At 38.0% G+C, this 25,824-nt stretch overlaps 1 protein-coding gene and 1 pseudogene across 5 annotated transcripts in view; both read left to right on the top strand.

Moving 5' to 3' along the window:
• The first annotated feature begins 818 nt into the window (after positions 1–818).
• On the top strand, positions 819–1,749 carry LOC103019832 (malate dehydrogenase, cytoplasmic-like; annotated as a pseudogene).
• A 10,548-nt stretch (positions 1,750–12,297) lies between these two features.
• WWP1 (WW domain containing E3 ubiquitin protein ligase 1) overlaps positions 12,298–25,824 on the top strand; it is a 117,458-nt gene continuing 103,931 nt past the window's right edge. For 2 of the 5 annotated variants that reach the window (XM_057532201.1, XM_057532200.1), the window contains exons 1-2: positions 24,242–24,445; positions 25,031–25,088. The gene's annotated coding sequence lies outside the window, so the exon portion shown is untranslated. Of the gene's footprint in view, positions 12,478–24,241; positions 24,446–25,030; positions 25,089–25,824 lie in introns of those variants that run through there. The other 3 variants (XM_057532204.1, XM_057532202.1, XM_057532199.1) reach the window with 2 other exon arrangements.

Below are 25,824 nucleotides of genomic sequence, written 5' to 3'. Positions count from 1 at the left end.
AGGAGAAAGCAACATGAAGAATGAGACCCAGAATCCTGCATAGGAGTCACCATGAGACTGCTGCTGAATACTCAGTGACATATCATAGGGCGAATCCTTTCAAGACTACATAAAAAATGGACCAGGGGGGCTTCCCTGGTGGCGCAGTGGCTGAGAATCTGCCTGCCAATGCAGGGGACGCGGATTCGAGCCCTGGTCTGGGAAGATCCCACATGCGGCGGAGCAACTAGGCCCGTGAGCCACAATTACTGAGCCTGCGCGTCTGGAGCCGGTGCTCCGCAACGAAAGGCCGCGATAGTGAGAGGCCCGCGCACCGCGATGAAGAGTGGCCCCCGTTTGCTGCAACTGGAGAAAGCCCTCGCACAGAAACGAAGACCCAACACAGCCAAAAATATAAATAAATTAATTAATTAAAAAAAAATGGACCAGGAAGCTGTAAAGTGGATGATTCTCAAAGCTCACAAAGAACTTGGAGATGTTTGAGTTCTGGCCAGCTAGATTCTAGGAATATTCCATATTGAATACCCAAAGTACAGTGTACTCTAAATCAACCCACCAAAAAAAGCTTAAAAACAAGACTTAAAAGAATCTAGCCGAGGCAGGTGTTGAAATTTTCCATGCAGTTCCCAATCATGTCAACAGTGTTTTTTAAGGGTTTTTGTCACCAAGCCCTTGAAAACAGAAGGCCCTCAACTACAAATTCTGAACAAATCAGAGTCCTTGTGACTGGAGCAGCTGGTCAAATTGCATATTCACTGCTGTACACTATTGGAAATGGATCTGTCTTTGGTAAAGACCAGCCTATAATTCTTGTGCTGTTGTATATTACTCCCATGATGGGTGTCCTGGATGGTGTCCTAATGGAACTGCAAGACTGCCCATCCCTCCTGAAAGATGTCATCACAACAGATAAAGAAGAGATTGCCCTCAAAGACATGGTTGTAGCCATTCTTTTGGGCTCCATGCCAAAAAGGGATGGCACAGAGAGGACAGATTTACTCAAAGCAAATGTGAAAATCTTCAAATGCCAGGGTGCAGCCTTGAAGAAATATGCCAAGAAGTCAGTTAAGGTTATTGTGGTGGGAAACCCAGCCAATACCAATGGCCTGATTGCTTCAAGTCCATCCCCAAGGAGAACTTTTGTTGCTTGACTCTTTTGGATCACAACCGAGCTGAACTGCTCTGTTAAACTTGGTGCTAAATTTGATGTGACTTCTGATGATGTAAAGAATGTCATCATCTGGGGAAACCATTCCTCAGCTCAGTATCCAGATGTCAACCATGCCAAGGTGAAACTGCAAGGAAAGTAAGATGGTACTTATGCAGCGACAGCTGGCTCAAGGGAGAATTCATCACGGCTGTGCAGCAGTGTGGTACTGCTGTCATCAAGGCTTGAAACCTATCCAGTGCAATGGCGGCTGCAAAAGCCATCTGTGACCACATCAGAGACACCTGGTTTGGAATCCCAGAGGGATAATTTGTGTCCATGAGTGTTATCTCTTATGGCAACTTCTATAGTATTCCCAGTGATCTGATCAATTCATTCCCTGTTATAACCAAGAACAAGACCTGGAAGGTTGTTGAAGTTCTCCTTATTAATGATTTCTCAGGAGAGGATATGGAGTTTCTGCAAGGGAACTGGCAAAAAGAAAAGAAACTGCATATGAATTTCTTTCCTCTGTCTAACTAGACAATCATTTTGATGTTACTAAGTACCCCAACACTGAAGAATCTAAATGTTGTCTTTGACTCTAGTACCAAATAATAATAATGCTATACTTAAATTACTTGTGAAAACAACACATTTTAAAGATTGTGTGTTTCTTGATACAAATCTGTGACAGTTTATCACCATGCTGTTAGTGCTGCATTCTAAATCAAATATGTATTCAAAAAAAATCTAGACAATTATCAAGTAATCTAACTAACAGAACAAAATTTCAGTTTAGCATTCTTTAAAAAAATAGATAAAGAAACAAAACCCAGAACTCAGCAAGCTCACACTTATGATGTCCAGCATGCAATTAAAATTTACTAGACATGCAGAGAAGCATGAACATGTTTCTCATCCCAGAAGAATAATGTAACAATAGAAACAAACTAGGAAATGATATAAATGATGGTATTAGCAGACAAGAATGACAAAAGAGCTATCGTAAACATGTTCAAGTATTTAAAGGAAAATATGAATATAAAGAAGAGGAAAAGAGAAGATTTTTTTTAAACACCAAATGTACTTTTCTAGGGTTGAAAAATACAATATCTGAAATAGGAATTTTACTGGGTGGTCTTAATAGTAGATTAGATACTATAAAAGAAAAACAAATCAGTGAAATTCAAGATATAGCAATCGAAAGTATCCAAACTGAAATGCAGACAGGAAAAAAAGAAAACTCTAGAAATAAACAAGTTGAAATATCAACAACAACAAAAACAGAACCTAAGTGGCCTACGGGAAAAAATTAGTAGTAGTTATTTAAATTATTTTATATATGTTTAATTACAATATATGTAATTGGAGTCCCAGGAGGAGCTAGAAAGAGGAGGCAGGAAAAAGCATTGGAAGAAACAGCAGCCAAAACTTTTCTAAATAAAACAAAACATAAACCCACAATTCAAGAAGTTTATCAAATCTTATGCAAAGTAAATACATAGCAAATTACACAAAAACACATAATAATCAGGTCGCTCAAAACCACTGATAAAGAAAAAAACATTCTAAAAGAAATAATAACAACAAAAGGTGCATTATTACAAAGAAATAAAAATTACTTCAGCCTTTTCATCAGAAACTATCCAACTCAGAAGACAATGTATGGCATTTTCAAAGAACTGACAGAAAAAAAGTAATCAAACTAGAATTCTTTTTCCAGCAAAACAATTCCTTTAAAAAATGAAAGGCGAAATAAAACTTTTTGGGCAAATGAAATCAGAGATATTTATTGCCAGTAGAACTTTACTACAAGAAATATTAAAGGAAGTCCTTTAGGATGAAGGAAACTGAAATCAATTTGTAATTCAAATCCACACAAAGCAGTGAATATCACTGGAAATGGTACATAAAAAACTTCTTTCGTTTTTTAATTTTTCAAACGATAATTGTTTAACACAAAAATGCTAAGAATATATTATAGAGGTTATAATATGTGCTGAACTTAAAATAATTATGACAACAATAGCACTAAGAAGAGGAAGGGAGAAATGGAAGTATACCATTGTAAATTTCTTACATTAAACACAAAGTGGTGTCATATTATCTGGAGTTAGACTGCATAAATTAAAGATGCATACTATAAACTCTAAGACAACCACTAAAAAACTACTAAGAGCTACAGCTAGTAACTTAATAGTGGAGATAAAATTGAACATCAAAAACTACTTGTCTAATTGAAAATAAGGAGGAAAAGAGGAAAAAGAAACAAGATGGTACAAATAGAAAACAGAATTTAAAAGGTAAATGGCATATACCCTGAGAAAACCATAATTCAAAAAGAGACATGTACCACAATGTTCATTGCAGCACTATTTACAATAGCCAGGACATGGAAGCAACCTAAATGTCCATCAACAGATGAATGGATAAAGAAGATGTGGCACATATATACAATAGAATATTACTCAGTCATAAAAAAAATGAAATTGAGTTATTTATAATGAGGTGGATGTACCTAGAGTCTGTCATACAGAGTGAAGTAAGTCAGAAAGAGGAAAACAAAAGCCGTATACTAATGTGTATATATGGAATCTAAAAAATAAAACAACAAATTGGTACTGATGAACCTAGTAGCAGGGCAGGAATAAAGATGTAGACATAGAGAATGGATTTGAGGACATGGGGTGGGGAGGAGGAAGCTGGGGCGAAGTGAGAGTAGCACTGACATATATATACTACTAAATGTAAAATAGATAGCTAGTGGGAAGCAGCAGCACAGCACAGGGAGATCAGCTTGGTGCTTTGTGACGACCTAGAGGGGTGGGATAGGGAGGGTGGGAGGGAGGCTCAAGGGAGAGGGGATACAGGGATATATGTATGCATATGGCTGATGCACTTTGTTGTACAACAGAAACTAACACAGCATTGTGAAGCAATTATACTCCAATAAGGATGTATTAAAAAAAAAAAAAGACAGAGATTGTCCAGACTGGCTAAAATATCGAGGCTCAACTAATGCTGTCTACAAGAAAACTACTTTAAATATGAAGACATTGAATCATTAAAGGAAAGAGATGGAAAAAGGTACCACACAAACATTAATCATAAGAAATCTGGAGTGGATATATTAATATTAGAAAAATTAAATTTCAGAACAAGTAACCCTAACAGAGATTAAGAGGGAAATTATGTAATGATAAAGACTATATAGCAATATTAATGTGTAAACACCTAATAATATATCTACAAAATACATGAATTGAGAGCTGACAGAACTGAAAGGATAAAAAAGTACATCTAGATTTATAGAGATTTCTTTATTCCTCTCAGTAATTGATAGAACAAGTAGACAAAACTCAGTAAAACTATAGAAAGCTTGAACAATACTATCATCCAACTTGACCTAATAGCCATTTATAGAATAATCTTCACTCTCTCCAGCAAGAGAATACACACTATTCATGTGCAAATGAAAAATTCACCAAGAATACTGGGGGATAAAACAAGTATCAATAATTTGAAAAGATAGAAATGCTAGAGTATATTCTCTGACCATAATGGAGTTAAATTAGAAAACAATAACAAAAAGATATCTGGGAAATTCCCAAATATTTGGAAAATGTACAACAGATTTCCTAATAACTCATGGGTCAAAGAAGAAATCACAAGGACTATCAGAAAATATTTAGAACTAAATGAAAATTGAGATAAAATATATCTAAATTTTGGAGGTATATCTAAAGCAGTGCTCAGAAGGAAATCTGTGCTCTAAATGTTTATGGTAGAAAAGCAATGAGATCCCAAGTGAATAATGTAAGCTTTCACATTAATGAGCTAGAAAAAGAAGCAAATAAGTCCCAAGTAAGTACAAATGTGGCAATAATGAAAAAAGCTGAAATAAATAAAAGAGGAACAGACAATAGAATTAATGAAACTGAAGCTTCTTTTTTGAAAAGATCAATCAAATGAAATACCTTTAACTAAGCTTATCAAGTGAAAAAGAGAGAAAACATAAAATACTAACATTAGGAATAAACAATGAGACATCAGATATTAAACAAATGTTAAAGAATAATAAATATTATAAATAACTTTAGGCAAATAAATCTGACAACTTAAATGAAATGGAAAAAAACCTTGACAGACACAAATTTCCAAAACTGGCACAAGAAGACATAGAAAATTAAATTGTCTTTTATCTACAAACAAAATTAAATTCATAATTTAATTTTTCTCAAAAAGGAGACTCCTGGCCTGGATAGCTTCATTGATGAAAGTGTTCATGTAAATCAACCATACTTCAACAAAAAATAAGTTAAAAATTGAAAAAACCTTTCAAACCTTTAGGAAATAGATAATAAAAATCTTATACAACTTCTTCAGAAAGTAGATAAGGAGCTTCCAAACTCATTTTATTGGGCCAGACTTACCCTGATAACAAACCTAGAAAAAGACATTACATGAAAACTACAGACCAGTATTCCCAATGAACTTGGATTTCTTAATATTTTTAAAGTTTAGCTAGTAGAACCCAGCAACCTATAAAATGTATAATACACCAAGAACAAGTTTGGTTTATCTCAGGAATGTAAGGTTGGTTTAATATTTGAAAATCAATCAATTTAATCCATCATCTCAACAATCTAAAAAGGAAAAAAAAACAAAAACAAAAACATAAGATCATCTCAGTAGATGCCCCTTGAAAGCATTTGGTAAAATTTAACACTCATTCATAATAAAAACTCTCAGCAAATTAGGAAAGGAAGGGAACTTCCTCAACCTGGCAAAGGACATATGCAAAAAATCTAGAGAGAACATCATATTTAATGGTACAACACTGAATGCTTTCCCTTAAAATCAGGAACAAGGCATGATGCTCTTTCTTACTGCTTCTGTTCAGCATTATACTGTGTGTTCTAGTCAGTGGAATAAAGTGGGAAAGGTAAATAAAAGCATGCAGAATGGAAAGGAAAAAGTAAAACTCTCTTTATTTGCAGAGGTATGATAGTGAACATGAAAACTCCCAAGAAATCTATAAAACACTACTAGAACTAATAAATTCATTAGCAAGGTCTCAACACACTTGGCCAATATTTAAAAAATCAAGTGTATTTAAATATACTATCAATGAACCATTAGAAAATGAAATTAAGAATCCATTTACAATAGCAGTAAAAGCATAAAATACTTAAGGATAAGTATATGCAATACCAGTACTATCAAAAATACAAAACATTGCTAAGAGAATTTAGAGGAGACCTGAATAAACTGAGATCTATACCATATTCATGGATGAGAAGACTCAGTACTGTTAATGTGTCAGTTCTTCCTAAATTGATCTACGTATTAGCAATCCCAAATTCCTGGAGGTATTTTTTCAAAAGTAAAAATTAAATAGCTAATTCTAAAATTCATGTGGAAATGCAAAGAACCTGGTGGAGTCAAAATCATTTTGAAAAAGAACAGATTTGGAAGATTTACGCTTCCTGGTTTCAACACTTTCTAAAGTTATAGTAATCAATACAGTGTAATAAAGATAGGCTTATAGTTAAATGGAATGGATTAAAGAGTCCAAAAATAGACACTGAGTTTTCACCAGAGTTGCTAAAGCTAGTTCATGGGGGAAAGGACTGTCTTTTCAACAAATGGTGTTGAAACAATATTATATCCATTTAGAAAAAAATTAACATTGACTCTTTCCTCATACCTTATGCAAAAATTAATTTGAAATGTATTATAGTCCCAAATGAAAAAGTTAAAACTAAATTTCAAGAAGAAAACATATTAAAAAATCTTTTCTCTATAGGAGTAGGTAAACTTTCTTAAATATGTCATAAAAAGCATGAGTCACAAGACAGAGTTGATAAATTGAACTTTGGCAAAATAAAAACTCTGTTCTTCAAAGGATATTGTTGAGAAAATGAAATGCGAGTTTAACCGTTCCTGTGTAAAAAATTTCTCCAAAGCCTAGTGACTGAAAACTGCAATAAACAATTATTATCTCTCACAGTTTTTATGGACTAGGAATATGTGAATTGCTTGGCTGGCCAGTTCTGGCTTGGAGTGTCACGTGAGATTGCAGTCATCTGAAGGCTTGACAGAGGCTGGAGGATTCATTTCTAAGATGCTGCATATGGCTGGTAAGTTGCTGCTGGCTGTTTATCAACAGGTCTTAGTTCCTCTCTGCATGGATATTCCCAAAGACATTCTCTGGAGCAAGCAATCCAAGAGGGCAGGATGCAAGCTACAATGACTCTCGTGACCTAGTCTTAGAAATCGCATGCCATCACTTTCACAATTCCTCTTGGAAAATCTGACATGGGTCTGCTCTAAAGGGGAGGAGACTGTATAAAAGTATAGACACTGGGAGGCCAAGATCAGTGGGGTCCTTCTTGGAGGCTGACCACCACAGCAAGCCACAGTCTGAGAGAAAAGATTCACAACAAATGTATCTGACAAAGGATTGGTGTATAGAATACACACCGAAGAGACAAAAACAATTTGAAATGGACAAAAAATTTGAACAAACACTTCGCAAAAGAAAATATACAAATGAGCCATAATCACATGAGAAGATGCTCAACATCATTAGTTATCAGAGAAATAGAAATTAAAACACAGTGACTTACTGCTACACATCTACTAGAATGGCTAAAATCAGAAAGGACTGACATTACCAAGTGTTGGAAAGGAAATAGAAAACTGGAACTCCCATACATTGGTGGTGGGAATGTAAAATGGCACAACCACTTTGGAGAGCAGTTTGGCAATTTCCTATAATTAAATATATACTTACCATGTGACCCAACAATTCCATTCCTTGGCATTATTTACCCAAGAAAAATGAAAACATATGTCATCACAAAGACCTTTAACCCAATGTTCATAGAATCTTCAGTCATTATAGCAAAAAGCTGGAAACAAATTAAATGTTCAGCAATAAGACAAATATAAAAAAATTTGGCAAATCCATACAATAGAAATAATAGTCAGCAATAAGAAAAGAAGCAACTACTGCTACACAGAACAACAGGAATGAATCTTTAAAGTATGCTGAGCTGAAGAAGCCAGACACGAAAAAGTGCACACTGTCTGATACCATTGACACCAAACCTTTGAAAAAGTAAAGTTATTCTCTAGTGACAGAGAGCAGATTGGTGGTTGCCTAGGACCAGGGGTAAAACACGGTAAAGCAGCAACCAGATGAGCAAAGGATATGAAACAAGTATATGTGAAAGAAAGAAAGTTTAAGGTGCAGGGAAAACAGGTTAGTGAAGGTTTTCTCATCTTCAGCATTATTGCCATTTTGGATCTGATAATTCTTCGCGCGCGTGCGCGCGCGCGCGTGTGTGTGTGTGTGTGTGTGTGTGTGTGTGTGTGCTGGCCTGTGCACTGAAGGATGTTTAGCACTCTCTGGCCTCTACCCACAAAATGCCAGTGGAAATCTCCCCCAGCTCCCTAGTTGAGATAATCAAAAATGTCTCACAACATTTACAAATGTCCCCTGGGATACAAGATGGTACCCAGTTGAGAACCACTGGGTTAGTGTATTTATTATGTGTTGCTGCATAACAAATTATCCCTCAAATTTAGTGGCTTAAAACAATGAACATTTATTACCTCACAGTTACTATGGGTCAGGTATTTGAGAATGATTTAGTTGGGGTTTCTGGTTCAAGGTCTCTAATGAGGTTGCAGTCAAGATGTCTGTATTATCCAAAGCCTGACTGAGGCTGGTGGATTCACTTCCAGGAGGGCTTCATATACATGGAAATTGGCAGGAGGCCTCATATCCTTGCTGGTTGTTGGCAAGATATTCAGTTCCTTGCTATGTGGGTGTCTGATAAGGCTACTTGATATGTCTTCATGACACGGTAACTGCCTTCTTCAGAGCAAGTGATCTGAGAGAGAGTAGAGAGGAGCCACAATACCTTTTTAAGACCTGCTCTTGGAAAGTACATACTGTCACTTCTGCTGTATTGTATCCATTAGAAATAAGTCACTAACACACTAATGCCTTTCCTTATGTAATCATGTGTGGGAGAAGAGAATGAACTCAGAGTAATGGCATTGCAATCCTGTTTCTACTTGAGAGTAAAATTCTGATGAAAGAAAAAAAAAGAAATAAGTCGCTAAGTACAACCCACATTCATTTGAAAGGGAATTAGACTCCACTTTTTGAAGGGGGGAGTATTGATGAATTTGTGGGCGTATTTTAAAACCATCATAGTTGGAGAAAGATCCTTTAACAAATGAGCTGGGGGAGACCATGAGCTCTTTAGAGAAAGAAAAGGTAGATCATCACACCAAAATAAATCTGAAAGGATTAAGTTATTTAATGGATAAAGCAAAATTATCAAACATGTAGAAAAAAGTAAAGGCAGATAAATGACAAGATCTCAGGATGGCAATGAAGTTGTGAAACAAAAAATAATAGAAGAAAACAAAAATGGAAAAGACTAATAATTTTATTTTGGATCAATCTCTACATTGTATAAAGCGACTTTTTGTGAATATCCTAGCAAGAAAATGGACAATGGACAATGAGGTACCATATTTGCCCTGTGATGAGAATATACCAAGATGAGAATATACCTTGATGATTTTGGCACAGTGAAGAAGGACAATCACATACTCTCATATAGTGCTGTGGGACAATTGAGAATGACAATTATAATATCAGTAATTTATTGATCATGTGCCACATAGTTCTAGGTATTTTATTTGTAGCAACTCATTTTCTTTTAACTACAACATCATATGGTAGCATTATACCTATTTTCTGCTTGAGGCACAGATTAAGGACTTTGGCCAAATCTCATAGCTCATAGGTGGCAGAAGTGTTGACTTACCCAACTGCCACGATAGGCACAGTGCCTCAGGCTCACCATACTTTTAGAGGCCCATATAATGTTTTAATTTCTTTTAAAATCAGAAAGAAAAAATGAATGCTTAGGTCTAAGAAAATGTTTTAATGTACAATATCAGTATGTTGTCTTTATAACAATGCAGTTATACATATAATTTAAAATATTATTTTATGGAAGAAGAGGCCCACAAAGTAAAAGTATCTAGGATCCATGAAAATAGGAATCTGGCCCTGGGTGGCAGAGCTGGGTTTTTATCCCAGGCAGTGTGAACCTAGGCCTAAGTTCTTCCTGGAAGGTAACTTGCCAATATGTTTCAAGAGGGCTAAAATTGTTCATACCTTCGATTACTTTTAAGGATGTAAATTAAGGCAGTAAGTAAGGACATGGGCAATGATGTATGATGTATTACACTATTACACTATTTGTAATAGTGTTCATTTGAACACCAAAGAAATATTTAATAATGAAAGGCTGGTCCAATGTTTGCTGTCAATGTAAGGGCCTAGGTGAGTACAAGGAACTTCTGAATGGAGCTCACCTGAGGCAGAAACTGAGGACTTGGGAGAGCTGGAAGTAGAGTGGGAAGTGGGAGGAGGCATGTGTGCACTCTGCAGATGGAGCACAGACCTCTGCTTGGTATGCATAGGTTATGTCTGAGAGTGCACTTGGGAACATGTTCTTGAATTTATTTTTAAAGGAGCTGGACAAGCAAAAAGTTGAGGGAAAGGTTAGAGGAAACAGTACCCTTCAAAGTAGAGATGAGTGAGCACAATCAGGAACTCTGAACAGTTTGTCATAACAGGAGAGACAGAGCATGTGAGCATGAAAGAAGCCTTGAAGACCATGTTAACCTTTGTCTTGAAAGCTCTCATGAGCCAATGAAAGATTTTAAGCAGTGGAGTGATGGGCTCAGATGTATGTTTTAGAATAATCATTGTGGATACAGTATGCATCAGATCCAGGTAGGAAGTCAGAGGGTAGAAACTGATGGAGTGGAGAGGAAGAGAATGTGCATTTGCATTTATTCAGTCAAGAGACATTTATTGAATCCTACAAATATTCACGGAGTGCCAATGTTCTTGGTACACAATTCTTTCAAAGGCTTAGTTATGACGGAAGAAGAGAGAGAACTAGAAAGAGGTTTACAAGTCAAGGGAAAGATTCATACAGAAAAGTCTTAAACATGTTATGCGGAAGAGTTGTACCCAACAGAAAGGATGAGGTTAAAGATACACCAGGGAGGGCCTTACAGGAGGGAGCAGTCAGCGGAGAGTTTCGGTTGGAGGGGAGCAGGGACAGCCAGCCTGAGATAGAGGAAAACTAGTAAGCTTGGGTGTGGGTGTAGGTAATTTGTGGGGTTTGGGTGAAGCAGCTGGGCAAAAATTGTAGAAATCCATGCTGGATGACCTTTATTATCACTCTGAAGTAGAGGAACAGGTCATATGATGAGTAACGTGGTCATTACTGATTTCTATTTGCAGGGTGGCCTTGGTTCTAAAAGCAAGGCACAGAACCAAGAGCTCTTCTCCAGGCTAATTGACTCATTTGTATAAATGGGGATAATAGACCCTTCTTTATGGAACTGCTCTATTCATTAATTGCACAGACACATGCACTTGCTCAGTATTAGTTTTATCATCGTACTCTTGTGGGGTTGGGGTAGTGAACGTTTTGGTTACCAGTACAAGTGGACTGGAACTCTTCTGGTATGACCATCTGCTAAATGCAATTATTTACTCTTGCAATGGGTTGTAAGTCAAACACTCAGCTAGGTCAAGGAGTATTTATTAACAGCCTCCTTTTGCCGTAAAGCGTTCAAGAAAAGAACGCCAGTGCCCCAAGGACCTTACTGGAAGTCATGCGCGGGACCGGCCGCGAACCGGAAAGTCAAGTCAGCAGCACCCACCACGACTTACTGAAGCCTCTTCCCACATCTCGGCGACGGCCCCTCCCCTTCCACAGGTTCAGGCCCCGCCCCCTCCCTCCCATTGGCTGGCTCTCCCCCTCCCTCGACTGCTCCGAAGACCCGGAGAAGCGGAGTCTTTCAAAGGCATCCTCGGGTCTCCCTCGCTGCGCATGCTCGCGGGAAGCCGGATTCCGGGTCCGGAGTTGGAGGCTCTGGGAGGCCGCGGCGTAGAACGCGGGGTCGAGCCGGCAGGGAGGCGCGCGCTCCGGGCGCGGCGCGCTCCCGAGCAGGGAGGCGTGGGGTCGGCCGGAGGTGGCGCGTGGCCGGGGTGGGGGTGGGGGGAGGGTCGGGTGTCGGCGAGCGCGGCAAGCGGGTTCCGAGTGGCTGTAGGCGGCCTGGGCTGCCGGGGCCGACGCCTGGGTGGCTGTCGCCGCCGCGCCTGCTGCGAGATGGCGATCTTGGGCACGGAAGGGTGAGGGCGCCCGCCGGTGGAGGAGGCGCCGCTGCCGTGGCCGCCGGGCCGCCGGGAGCCGACGGCTTCGCGCCGGGTAAGGACGCCGCGGCGCTGGGCTAGGGGCGGGGGTCGCGGGCGGGGCGGGGGCTCTGGGGGCGCGGGCCGGGAGCCTCCGCGGCGGTGCCCTGAGCCCGGCACGGTCCGCCGCGGGGCGGGACCCTCCGAGGGCAGTCGGGGGCCGTCCGCGCCGCCCTGGCTGCCGACTCCAGCCCGGGGGCTGGGAGTTTTCTGGGGTGGGGTCACGGGTCCTGCCCCGAGTTGGCCCTGGCACAGGCCTGAGCTAATGATACTGGAGCGGAGAAAAGTGTTTCCGTGACTCGGCAGCCGCAGTTCTCAAGCTTCCTTCCCTTCTTTCTACCTTCCCTTCCTTTCTTTAACACCTCTCCAAAAAAACCCTAATATATGGACTTACTCCCAATGCCCTGACTTTCCCCGCAGTTCCACCGTCCCAAACCAAGGACTCCCCGCCTTAGAACGTCTTTTTCTGACATGTTTTTATCACTCCCGGTTCTTTACTGACTCTGCAGCCCCCCCCTTTCCCCCCCGCCCAACACAACCCCCACCTCCACCTTTGTGACCTGGTAGGTCCCAGTGACCTTGCAGTTTTCACTAGTCCTTATCTAATCTGTGACTTGGACCTTCTCCTTTCATCCTTTAGACATTTAAAAAATTTTGCACTTTGCCCATTGCTTTTACAGGCTTTAAATGATTAGTATTGTGCACAGCCCTTTCTTTGCTCCATAGATACGGAGTTGAGCCCCCTTTGCTCCCGCGATTGTATGAAACCTTCATTACCAAAGAAGAGAAGTATCTGTTATTTTGACATTTTTACTCTTCCAGGATAAAATATTTTCCAGGGGCTTGATGTGGCTTTCTTTTTCTGTTTGATTGGTTTTTATCTTTTTGTGTAGCTAGTGTGCGAAATGTTGAGTTCCTGCCTTAAAATGTTGTTGGTAATAATAGTGTAAAAGAATAACGTCCAAAGTATCTTCCCCCTCTTTGGCTTCTTTTGCCTGAAATACCTGATGTACAGTTGTATGCAGGTTTCTGCAAGAGTTCATGCTTATGTATAAACCCACTTTACCTGTCTCGTTAAGTCTCTGTATGTATTATGCAAGCGAAATGGACCTTTTAAAAAAGAAAAGCATTCTTTTATTTATGTGACTTGTTTTTACTCATAAAATAGATAATTATCGGTGGCTGAAATTACCACTTTTCATAAATGGTTAATATTTTTAAAATTGAATGCTTAGTGGCCAAGTATTGGAAGCTCTTCAAATTGAGAAGTGTAAAGTATGTGGGGGAACAGATCTTTCTGAAGTGGCTTATTAACACTTTCAAATAGTTCTTCCCTTAAAATGCAGTTATATGACCTGTAACATAAGGGCTTTGAAAAGCAGTAACTAAAGGTTATGTTTTTGGAAGCCTGGTATGATAGAGGATGTTGCATGTAAGGTCTCTGCCTTCAAGAGATAGTATTCTGCTTACCCCGCGAAGGCTGAAATTTCTTCTACTGCCTTACACAATTATTAAGCATCTACTGCATGACTGCGATGGATTTGGGGGAATATAAAGATGAGGGTGATAACAGTTTCTGCCCTCACAGACTAGTTAGGCAGGTAAGACTATACACAAATGCCTCATTTGTCTTTTAAGACATAGTTACGTTTCATACTGAATTCAAATTCAGAGGGGGTAGAGCTCACATCTCATAGGGGGGTTATTTCATAGAGCTTCTGGTTTTTGAAATCTTTGGTTTGAAGTATGACTATAGACTTTCGATAGGCTGGGAAAGGTAATCTAGGCAGAGAGAAGGGACTAAGAGAGCACAGAGTTCATACATTTAGGGAGAGGCAAGTATGTTTGGATGGAATATAACGTATTTGTACCAGTATAATGGGTGGTAAAGCTTAAAGTAAAAATTTGGACCAGTTTATGGATTGCTTTTAGTGCTGGGCTTATGACCTTGGATTTAGTAGGCGATGAGGGTTATACAGATGATTTTTGAGTTGGGAACGAAACGATTAAACCTTTGTTTTCAGAGGATTAATCTGGCAGCAGCTTGTAGTGTGAACTGAAGTAGAGGGAACCTGGAGGTAGAAAGACTTCTTTCTTCATTGCTGTGGTCATAGGTGTGAGGGTCTGAACTCTGGCGGCAGTAATAGGAATTGAGAAAGGAATGGAGGAAGGAAGTACAATAGACAGAATTTGATGATGAGAGAGAAAATGAAGAAAGTAAAAATAACTGAGATTCTGGTCCAGGTTGATGGGGAGAATAGTGGTCCATTTTGAGCAACATCGGTTGGAAGCTTTATCTTCAGCGTATGTGTGTTACTTTACAGCGGTAGTTCTCAGCCTTTGGGGGATTAGTAACCCTTGGTGAAACTAAAGAAATCTGCTGGCCTGGAAAATTTCCATATGCACCTGTGCTTTGTGGATATAATTTTAGGGGAGTCTCTGGACCACCTAAATCTCATCCATGGAACCCAGTGGGTTGAAGCAGTGCTTAGAATTACTGGGGGCCTTTTAAAACTATTGAACCTTCAAATGCTTCCATTTACCAATAAGAACCTCTGCTGTAGAGACATATTGTATGTACACCTAGAGACAATATCTCCTTAGACTTGTGTTGTGGTTTACAGCTTACAGAGAATTTTGACTAACTTATCTTATTTGCTATTCTGTTACGGAACAGACTAGTCCAAGAGGTTAAATGATTTGCCCCAAGCACTTCAGTTAGCAAGTGGGTAAAGCAGAATCAGGAGTTGATTGACAGTGATGGTTTTCTTGTATGGAGATATGTGCAACAGGTTTACCATCAATTAGATGTAGTCACTGCCTTTAAGTGACCTCATCAGTAGGGACTACATGATCCTGGGAGGTTCCTTTCAGTTCTTAACATTTTGTGATTCTTGGGTTTTAGATTTTTATTGGACTATCTGTACCTTTCTTGTTTTCCATGTGCAGGAGAGCTGGTGAGGCTGAGGGATGAATTGGGTGTATGGAGAGCAGATAGAAATATCAACAGTCATGTTCTCATTTATTTCCTTTGTATCTCAGTTTGGGTTGGAGAGGTGGGGCTGGAGGGGAAGTAAGTGAAATAAGAAACTTTAAGAACTTTTATCTTCTCTATTCAGGTATTCCCTACTTGAAAATACTTCTTCATTCAGGAACCCTTTATCAAGTAAAAAGTAAAACTTTACAGAATAATGAAGTGCAGAGACCTAGTCAGTGAATTTTTTCATTGCATTAAGTAGCTAACTCTGCCTATTATGGTTAAAGCATAATTTGATTAGTAAACAGTTGACTTTCCTGCATCTGTAGGATTGTCTTCCTGGTAGGGAACCAGAGCAGGTTATTACATAGTATCTGTTATAGCTCTAGAAAGTTTGATTCTGTAATTATTAGAAAGGCTAGGATCTTTTTTACTCTTTCTGTAAAAATATGATGTACTTATAACAAGCAGTGGAAGGCAATAAATTAGCCTTAATATTGGTTTTTGAAGTAACCAGTTACTAATACATAGTGGAGGGAAAATGTCTAACAAAAAGCACATACATAGATGATTTTTTACTCTTTGCTGGCATTAAGAAGAATATCATATTTTATATATTACAGTATTTTACACTTTTTCAGCATGGTTGCATATATGTCATCATTTGATTCTCATGAAAATTGATCAGTAGGTGTGTAAGGAGATAATTCCTTTTTAGATGAAGACACCGAAGCTCAAAAAAATTAAAAAATGTAAAATTTCCAGGGTATATGGCTAGCAAGTGGCCAAAATTAGAACTAGAGCTAAAACCTATTTTTTTTTTGTTCCTGAGTCAGTATTCTTTTCCCACCAACTCTTCATCTAAAACGGGAATTTAACTGAAGGCTCTGTGTGAGAAGTTTGAATTTACCTGTTTGGAACCTGAGTTAAACTTTTTTACTGTGTAGATATGAGCTTGTTTATTTCCTCCTCTGTGTGAAAATGGGAACCTCATTGTAGTGGCTCTCAGTAGGTAAATTTGAAAATTTTAAGTATTTATCACAGTTATCCTCCTATCAAGGAAAAAGCAAAAGGTGATTTCTTGTCTGAAAAAGTACATTGGTGAAATGTAGGGATTAATATTGAAAATTTGTTGATTTTTTGAAAATTTGTTGATTTTGAAAATTTGTTGATTTTTAATTCAGGTGTTTTTACAGATGAAGTTTGTTCGTTTATAAAAGTTTTGTCTATGAAAATTTGTATTTTTGGAACAATCAGGATTTGATTTTCAAAAGTACATATCATGATATTCCGTGGTTTTTACCAGTACATAAAAAGCTTTATCATTTAAAAATAAATTTACCTTAAAAAGCTCTTAGTATACATTTTAAATTCATATGTTTAAATGACTTTTTTTTGGAGTATATTTTGTAAAACCATTTGTCAGATACTTCCTAAGGTATAAGAAAGACCAGCATCTGTCTTGATGTTCCTTAAATCATTTGTTCATAACCCATCGTGGTGTCCCTGCTGCCTGCCATCACACCCCTCCTTTTTTCCTGGGTTTTGAACAAATTAGGCAAAAAGACAAGGAACCAGGTGAGCATTGTTTTGGTTATTTATTGCTGTGTGACAAAAAAACCTGAAACTAAGTGACTTAAAACAACCAGGATTTTTGGTTTTTTGTTTTGTTTTGGTTTTGGCTCACAGGTTTGCTTTCCTGGGCTGGGCTCATTTGGGCAGTTCTGCTGGTTTTGCGGGTGGTCACTTTAATAGCTGGCTTTCAGCTGCATGCTAGTCTTCTCTCTCTTTCTTTCTCTCTTTCTCTTACTCTTTCTCTTTTACCACATAGTCTTGTCTCAGGGCCACTTCTCTCCTTGTGGCCTTTCCAGAAGGATTGCTGGCCTTACATGGTGGCTTAGGGCTTCCAGGAGTGCAAAAACAGAGGCAACCAGGCCTTCTTAAGACATAGGCTTGGAACCAGCATAGCCTCATTTCTGCCACATTCTGTTGGTTAAAGCAAGTCACAGGTCCAGCCCAGATTCAAGGGAAAGGGACTAGACAAATAAGTGAATCCCGGGATTACACCACACAGCTGTATTACCCCAAAATGGGGCTTCTGGAAAACTGTTTTGGAAGCTGAGACTTGAGCTGACTGGTACTTTTAGTACTTTTGAGTCTAGGCCTGTCAGAGGGAAAGCTGAATCTAAAGTGCAAATGATAGCATGTTTGGCTTATTACACAAATAGGAATAGTCAGCACTCCTGGGGTAGAGAAGAAGAGAAAGTTTTGGGTCTCTGGGGTTTGACCCAGTATGCTACCATAATGGGGCAGGACTGGCTTGCTGTACTTGAGGGCAAGAAGGTGCAGGACCCAGAGCCCAGGCTGCTCTGAAACGGTTCACTCTGGCCTTGACTAGCCTTGAGCAAACTGATGCCTCACAAATAGTATTTTCTGTTTGCAGTGTCTGGGAAAGTTTGGGATAAGCCACCCTTCCTTGGGGAAGAGTCATTATAGTGGAGAAAATATTCTTTCCTTGTGGAAGCTGGAATGGAAGTCCTTCCTGTCTACTTAGCGAAATGGAAGGAATGAGGCAATGCTCATCCTTCCCAGGAACAGGTAGTTTCATTGATTGCTAGCTGGTGTTTTCTCACCTTATCGTTATCTCACTATCACTTTATCTCAGTAGTATCTTTTTTTTAGTTCAAGTTATATGCTGAGTAATGTTATGGCTAACTGTGGAATGAAGAAAATGTGTGTTTTGTTGTTATTACATTATAGCTTCTGAGTGGAATAATGAATCAATATATTTCATTTAAAGAATTGAGGTGTAGATTTGGAGCATTTTTGAATTTTGAATAGATTAAAAGATGGGCCCCTGCCTCCTAGTGCAAATCTCTTTGCAAATTTCTGAATATAGTAGTATGTTGGCTGTTGCGGGCAGGACTTGGTGATTGAGTGTGCTGAGAAACATTTATATAAGTAGGAGAGGCTGGGGCACAAAGAAAGGTGTAGATAGAGTTACCTTCAGGTGTTACTTCATGGCTCTCCTCCCTGCCCTAAATTACAGGAGTGGTTTAAAAATGTACTAGCATTAACAGAATTGTAGGTGTGATGCCTTTTTATTTAACTAAGGAAAACAAGATCTTTTGATAGCTGTTTAGTATACCCATAATTAGGACTACATAGGATGAGTAGAAGCAAACTGACTTGAGTCCTGACTTGAAGTAGGATATTCCTGTTAAACCTTAGCTCCAACTTGCCAAGATGAAATACTCTTTGTGTTTAGTTAGCGTGGGGAGGAGAATTAGTCAAATGAACTTGCTGTGTATAAATTAGGGCATACTTTATCTTAGAAGTAAATAAACTACATCGTTCTGCTCTTAAAGTTTAAGAATTAAAGGTATTCCCGCATGTGGGTCAAGAGCTGTAGCTTTAAAATCAGGCACAGCTGACTTCTGTCAGTGGTGCTTAATAGCAGTGTCGCCTCAGTTTCTTCTTCTGTAAAAGGTAAAGAATATCTTTTGTACTGGATTTTTGTAAGGATTCATTGAAATAATGTTTTAAAGCAGAAAATGTGATCCCTTGGACATGAGCAGCCCTTAAATCATTTTTATTGCTCTTAATTCATTATTATTAACAAGTTGAAAATTCAAACAAGTAGTCCAGTTTTCTGTGAGCCACTCATTTCTCAAGGACAGATGTAGTTTAGTTTGGCAAGAGCAGAGGTGCATATCAAATCTCACCTCTTAGCTTAAAAAATAGGTTGCCGAAAGGTTAAGAATGACTCTGAGAAAGATACTGACTCAACATGGCTGCAGTTATCAGCTGGTGATGGTTTGGCGGTACAGTCTGGAAACAAGAAATTGTTAACACCGTCATTGGATGAAATACAGGGTAGGTAAGTATTTGTCAAAGTGCAGTCCCTGCCTCATGGTCACCTGGGATATTGGTTAAATGTGTAGATTCTTGAGTACTCTTCAAGATCTATGGTATGGTCCTTGATAGTGGAGTTCAGGAGTCTTCATTTTTAGTAAATACCTCAGATGATTTTATACACATTAGTTTGAGAACTGCTGGTATAAACTGAGTCGGTAATTTGGGGTTCTGGTGTTCTCTGAGACCATTTTTTAAGCTACACTGTTCAATAAATACACATGTATACTGTAAATACAAAGGGAGCTTAACATCTGAACCTTTCAGATATTTAAAGAGGCTTAAGATAATTGCCAAGGACTTGATCCAAACTGTAGAAACCTGATACTTGGTGATAACAGTAAGAAGTAGGCAAGAGAAGTAACCCTGCAAGAGGCACCCATCAGGACTCCTTGTTCAAAAAATTACCCTATACTTCTACAAAATACATTTTTATGAATGAAGATGTTTCTTTTTAAAAAATGCTTTAGCTGAAACAGATAAGTTAGATATTGGATTATTTATCTGATAATCTTATGCTTTTCACTTAGTTAAGATAAGCTACTCAGAAATTGAGATTTTGATTGAAGTGTGTCTAATTTGGTTGGATGGGGACCATGATCTGTCTCTTGTGGGGAAGAGCCATTGCTTAGAATAAGGATATTGATTTGAGAAGAAAGTCAAAAGAGAAGGTTTAAATTTTAGCTCGATCAATCCAAAAGAAAAAAAAAACCTTGAAGCTTATTTTCTCTAACTTTTGCTTAGGGCAGTGGTAGTGACAGCCTGCGTCTACGTCACTTTAACCCTCCTCAGTCCTGTGATCATATCTGTCATTGGAACAGCAGATCTTTAAATTGGGGCTGTACTTGGAAAAACTTAGCCTATGTTTGTACAACCTTATTTTTATTGTGTTAGTACATTTTGTGGTAAAAAAAAAACATGCTAAACCCATGATTCTTTCTAAATTTGAGTAGAAAGGATTAGTTGGCATTTGTTTGAGGAGCCTTTTGTTTTTGTTTGTTTTCCCTGACTGTGGCCAGTTCTCTGGGAAGAAAAGCAACAATAAACTCAGCTCTTTTTGTCCTTTGAGCTGTGAAATATGGTGTTGATGTTTAGATATGAATACCCAGAATGGAAAGTATACATCATACTCAGGAATTTCATTGTTCTATATTAAAATGTTTGGTAATTATAATTTGTTTTAAAACTTTCTTTGTGATTTAATTTTCCTGTGAACTGTTAGCTATTTAAGAGCTTAGGCCTTCAAGTAAGACAAGCCTAGACTTGATTTCTGGCACTTACTTATTGGCTAAGTGATCTTGGTAAAGGTAACCTTAGATTAAGCCCTAGTTTTATCTTATGTAAAGTGGATATTCACATGTAAAATGGTAATAATAATACCTATTCATAGATTTATTGCATGGCTTAAACCTAACACTTAGTATTGAGTAAATAGTCACTAGGATGGGTTTATAATACCTTGTTTTTGGTGTCACATGTGTTACAGAAATAATTCTTAAAATTTTAGAAACGTAATACACTCCATATTTTGTGTGACATAAAACCCCAATGAAGTCTTAGGGCAGCACTCTATACTTTCCTTGGCAATTGTTTAATTATGGATAAATAGGGACAATAAATAGTCACACATCTGTTCAGATGTTGCTGCCAAATGAGTTCAGGTCAGTTCAGTTTTTGTCATCATATGAGTTAAGAAGGAGCTTTAAGTTTGTATAGTTTTTGGAGTTTTGGATTTGTGGATTGTGTCCCTGTGTTTTAAACTTGAGAAGAATTACATTATTCTAGGAATAAAGTCTTAGCTGTTTAACTGATTATCTCATTTTGGAAATTTTCTGTGTATTTTGGATTCTAATATTTTCCTCTAAGAATGGGGATATCTGAAAGTTCATACTTAGCAGCCTGCTTTAAAATGCTTAGGAAGAGTATTTGTAAATAGTAAATTAATATTGTGTTCTGTTACTGGAGTAGCTTTAAAATATCTTGAAATTGTGTATTTACAACAAAGAATTTAGCAGTACTATACTCCTCTCAAGTGTTTAAATGTAATTTTTTTTTAACATCTTTATTGGAGTATAATTGCTTTATAGTGGTGTGTTAGTTTCTGCTTTATAACAAAGTGAATCAGCTATACATGTACATATATCCCCATATCTCCTCCCTCTTGCGTATCCCTCCCACCCCTCTAGGTGGTCACAAAGCACCAAGCTGATCTCCCCGTGCGATCCAGCTGCTTCCCACTAGCTATCTATTTTACATTTGGTAGTGTATATATGTCCATGCCACTCTCTCACTTCGTCCCAGCTTACCCTTCCCCCTCCCCGTGTCCTCAAGTCCATTCTCTATGTCTGCGTCTTTATTCCTGTCCTGCCCCTAGGTTCTTCAGAACCATTTGTTGTTTTTTTTTTAGATTCCATATATATGTGTTAGCATACGGTATTTATTTTTCTCTTTCTGACTTACTTCACTCTGTATGACAGTCTCTAGGTCCATCCACCTCACTACAGATAACTCAATTTTGTTTCTTTTTATGGCTGAGTAATATTCCATTGTATATACGTGCCACATCTTCTTTATCCATTCATGTGTCGATGGACACTTAGGTTGCTTTCATGTCCTGGCTATTGTAAATAAAGCTGCAGTGAACATTGTGGTACATGACTCTTTTTGAATTATGGTTTTCTCAGGGTATATGCCCAGTAGTGGGATTGCTGGGTCATATGGTAGTTCTATTTTTAGTTTTTTAAGGAACCTCCATACTGTTCTCCGTAGTGGCTGTATCAATTTACATTCCCACCAACAGTGCAAGAGAGTTCCCTTTTCTCCACACCCTCTCCAGCATTTATTATTTGTAGATTTTTTGATGATGGCCATTCTGACTGGTGTGAGGTGATACCTCATTGTAGTTTTGATTTGCATTTCTCTAATGATTAATGATGTTGAGCATCCTTTCATGTGTTTGTTGGCAATCTGTATATCGTCTCTGGAGAATTGTCTATTTAGGTCTTCTGCTCATTTATGGATTGGGTTGTTCTTTTGATACTGAGCTGCATGAGCTGCTTGTAAATTTTGGAGATTAATCCTTTGTCAGTTGTTTCATTTGCAAATATTTTCTCCCATTCTGAGGGTTGTCTTTTCATCTTGTTTATGGTTTCCTTTGCTGTGCAAAAGCTTTTCAGTTTCATTAGGTCCCATTTGTTTATTTTTGTTTTTATTTCCATTTCTCTAGGAGGTGGGTCAAAAAGGATCTTGCTGTGATTTATGTCATAGAGTGTTCTGCCTATGTTTTCCTCTAAGAGTTTTATAGTGTCTGGCCTTACAGTTAGGTCTTTAATCCTAAATGTAATTTTCATCTGATTCTTACTGTGGATGTGGGGAGTTTGCTTTGTATCACTTTGCAGCATGGGCATGTGATGGAACTGCTTCTTAACCTGCTGTCCTCTGTATTGTTGTGGAAGTATGGTAGAAAAATGTTGGAGTTTCTCAGAGTAATTAAGAGTGTGACTGGGGTGGTGGTGGTGATGGGAGGGTGTTAGGAAGTTATCAGTTATTGGGCACTTTCTATATTCCATTCTAGAAACAGCTCTGATTTCCTAGAGTTAATGTTAACACTTCTTTTCCCCTTCACAAAACTGAGTTGGTATCTTCATTTTACAGTAAGAAAGCAGACTCAGAGAGGTTAAATACACGTGAATAGTAGAATTGAAGTTTGGACCTAGGTTTGTTCAACTCTCTTACATTACCCAACATGCTCTTCTCACACTAGGGATTGGCACTTTGGAATTGAAGAGTTAGCAAATCTCCATGGCTACTTAAATGCTGGAAAATTAGAAGCCTTAATATATTTAGAAACAATCAGGACATGTTTTGAGGCAAATGTAACTTTGGGTCATGCTATCCTAGTGACCAGTGCAGTGTAGAAGAGTACTGGCCTTGTCAGCAGACCCAGGTTTGGCCTGACATTAAGAAGCTTTGTGTCCCTCAGTGAGTCTCTTAATCAGCTCTCAGCCTCAGCTTCAGCTCTAATTCATGACTCTGTGCTTTCTGCTGCTTCATGAGATGTAGCAAATACTATGTATTTGAAGAATACCAAACCTTTAAAATTTTTGGATTTGAAGGAAAAAAGTCTGGTAAGCACGTATTATATTATTAAATACCACACTTTGAAACAAATGACAGATTATTTATGGAAATGTTTGTGTCATTTTGAAATATGAGATGTTACATGATGTAATTACATGATATTTAATCTTTGCAGAGTGAGAATGTTATGTTGCCCTGGATGTTTTTCCCAGAATACATGGAAATGATTTATTAAACACAGCCTGAGCAGCTTACCTTCTTCATTGTTAGTGTGTTTATGCTTTTACACATTCGCTGTTTTAGATTACTTTCTCAACCTTCAGGAAAAACGTTTTCAATGACCTAGCTTACAAGCCCCACAAAACCACCCTACTCTGAAGTTGCTTAAGTGATAAAAGAATAGGAACATCAGATTGGTACAGCAAACTGCTTATTTTAAGGTTTGGGTTTAGCTCAGCATTTCTTTTTTATATTCTGTTTTTGTAGCGCAAATGTAGTGAAAAGAGCATTGGCTTTGATCCCAGGAGATCTGGGTTCAAAATCCTGACTTTCACCAGTTTTGTGACCTTGGGCAATTTACTTGAATTCCTGAAACCTCATTTTTCTTACCTGTTAGTAGAAATAATGACTCTGAAGGGTGATTGATAACATTAGAGAGAGTTTTTTTTGGCAATGTGACTGCCAAATAATAGGAGCCTAATAAATGGTCACTGTGATTTTTACTATTTTTGGAGTCAGAGACCTGATTCAGATTCCAGGTTTAAGATTGGCCGTGTTTCTGTGTCACTTAGGCACTGCACGTAAGTGCTGCCAGTCCCAGGTAGTTACGCTCTGTCATCTTATTCTTCTGCTTAGGGAGTATTTACGCAGCTCTTTTTACATATTAACTTAAGTTGATTCTATAGGTCTGGAACTCAAGTTTTTAGATGCTGTTATTTGATTTTTCTTTTTAATTGACATTATATAAGCACCACAGGAATGGGAAACCTGCCTTCTACTGATACTTGCTAAGGTATGGGGAAAATGACCAACTGCAAACATTTTCTGCTTGAAAAGCTTTGGTAATTTGCCATTATAAACATAATATTGTATATTATAAGAAATTGAGAAACTATAGCAAATTAGAAAAGAAACGATTTCATTCTCATTTTGGTATAGTTTACTTTTGTTGATGGAAATACATTTTTGTATCAATTCTTTTAAAACAGAGAAATAGGAATTATCTCTCTAAATTAAGAATAATTATGAAAAAGTTAGTCAATGAATAAGTAAAAATGTAATTTTTTTTTTTTTTTTTTAATGACCTGAGGAAGGAAGGGGATGGAGCAGAGAGGGAAGGAAAGATTCCTGTGATAAAAGACACGGTGATAGTGCCAGAGTCCTGTGTTTTTGTTTTGTTTTTAAGGACCGTAACTGTTTAGCTTGAAAATTAGAATAGTTGCTGCTAAATTTGATGAATATATTTTCTTCTTCATTAATGTTTTCTAGTAAATAGAGTACAAGCATTTTTTTTATATCCTTTACTTGACGTGGAGGAAAACTATTAATTTCATTTTTTGGAAAGTTGGTATAAGTTATTCCATTATATTTTTAAAAGGTGCATTTTATGGAGCAGCATCACCATCTTGTGGCCTTCTAGAAAATTGTTGCCAAAGGTATGTTGTAAAAACTACAAGCGTAAATTAAATTGTTCTCTGAGGTTGGCCAAGGGCTCAATTAGATTTGTATTCAGCAGTTCTTACTGTAAATGGGAGGTGGGAGTTAGAAAATAAAATGATTTGTACACTAGGATTTCAACTTTGTAAAAAAAATCTGTATTGGAGGAAAATAATGGTACAAAACTGGAAACAGTTGTGAGTTAGGTTGATGCAAAGACTGTGGATGGTTGTTACTCTCACGTTTTCATGAAATATGCAGTGTTTATAGTCAAGCAGTTCTAAGCTAGAAAATCTCAATATGTTCTGTCCTCCATTTCTTAATCAATAGGATTACCAAGGCCCAGAGAAGTTTAGATGCCCTCTCTCAATTCAGCCATTTAGTGAGACTGTTATCTAGAGTAGTGTTTTCCAAGCTGGTGACTTTTGGAGGAATATTTTCTACATGAATTTTTACACTTTTTTCCTTCATCTTGATGTAGTTTTTTTTTTTTTTTAAGATTTTTTTTTTAAACATTTCACTTTTATTTATTTTATTTTTTTATTTTATTATTTATTTTTGGCTGTGTTAGGTCTTCGTTTCTGTGCGAGGGCTTTCTCTCGTTGCGGCAAGCAGGGGCCACTCTTCATCGCGACGCGCGGGCCTCTCACTATCGCGGCCTCTCTTGTTGCGGAGCACAGGCTCCAGACGCACAGGCTCAGTAGTTGTGGCACACGGGCTTAGTTGCTCTGCGGC

This window comes from Balaenoptera acutorostrata, chromosome 17 (assembly GCF_949987535.1).
Source record: "Balaenoptera acutorostrata chromosome 17, mBalAcu1.1, whole genome shotgun sequence".
Taxonomy (NCBI): Eukaryota; Metazoa; Chordata; class Mammalia; order Artiodactyla; family Balaenopteridae; genus Balaenoptera; species Balaenoptera acutorostrata.
This window is presented reverse-complemented; position numbering and strand designations above follow the sequence as displayed.